The following is a 1,382-nucleotide window of genomic DNA, read 5'->3' as shown; positions in this document are numbered from 1 at the left end:
CTCTGTTTGTATTTTATAATTTTGATATTAGCTGACAGCATGGAGGAGGAAAAGGCTTATTTGGAAAACACAGAGCAACATTATGTGAAAGGGCAGCCATTTAAAATCTCTAATCTCTGTCTGGCTCAATGTGATTCACCAGGCTGGTTGTGGGAGGGCTTAACTAGAAGACAGCTAGAGCTGCTGGTTCCTTGTTTTATTGGACCTCACATCGATTCCCATGGTCTGCACTTTCAAAACAACCGTGTATGTGCCCTTCACTTGAACATCCTGCTATATTAAGAACCCTGACATGTCAGAAGAGAGAAAGCAGATGTTCCCACAGCACCAGGGGGCTTCAGCAGTTAACCTCTCTGACCATCGAAGGTTCCCATCTCGCTGTATTGCCCCTTTTCCATCAGACACATAGAAGACAAACCGAATCAAGTCCGTCAGAGCAAGGCTCAAGTAAGTCCTGTCATTGTGTGAGGCAAGTCAGGACGCAAGATGCATTGTTTGCACAACTGAGACCTGAGTCCTTTCCACACACAGGGCCAGTAACTGAATATTCAACTTGGAGCTGAACTGATTACCTGGTGCTAACAATCAAACAGAAATTATATTCTCTGACTATTTTGACAGATATTCAGCTCATTTATCAAACAGAAATGCCAAATATTTGCTGGTACCAACTTCTTAGTTGTTACTATTTGCTGCTCGTCTCCGATTTATATCATTTCAAATATAATTTTTGCTGTTGTTTGGCCAAAACAAGCAATTTCAACACTTCAAATTCACTTATCGTCCAACATCTTATAGATTTATTGAATAATCAAGCATTATAACAAGAGATTAATTAAAAATGATGATCATTTGTTGCAGCCCTAATTTAAGCTTTGTAGCAAAGAGGGGGGCCCTTTTTTTTGTTGTTCTGGGAATTCACCAAGTCGAAATGTGATGGTGATGTTATTGCTTTCTAGAGTAGAGATGTCTTCAGGTAATCAAGTCCAAGTCTCAAGTCCTCATTTCTGCTGTATGATCTATTACGGACGCCACCGAGCAGCCCATGAATAATAACATTACACAGCCTAACTAACGAGACCAGATAGTAAACCTTGAGGTGTATGGCTACAGAAATGTCGAACAAAATTAGTCACAACAGATCAAATCTGACATTATTCATCGGTTTAGGGACACATCTGCCTTAGACTGATATTTCATTTCTGGTTTGACACAGCTGTTTTCCCACAAAATAGCTAACTGCATTAATCTTGTCAGAGCTGTCAGGTGATGCTATTTTCTGTTACAGCTCCCTGAACCGGTAAGCCAGGGATCACCTGGAACCAACATTACAGGAGGACAAAATTAAAACAAACCTTGTTAGAGAAGATCCCCTCAAGACG

This window comes from Pempheris klunzingeri, chromosome 22, assembly GCF_042242105.1.
Source record: "Pempheris klunzingeri isolate RE-2024b chromosome 22, fPemKlu1.hap1, whole genome shotgun sequence".
In the NCBI taxonomy this organism is placed as follows: Eukaryota; Metazoa; Chordata; class Actinopteri; order Acropomatiformes; family Pempheridae; genus Pempheris; species Pempheris klunzingeri.
Note: the sequence above shows the minus strand (reverse complement) of the source record.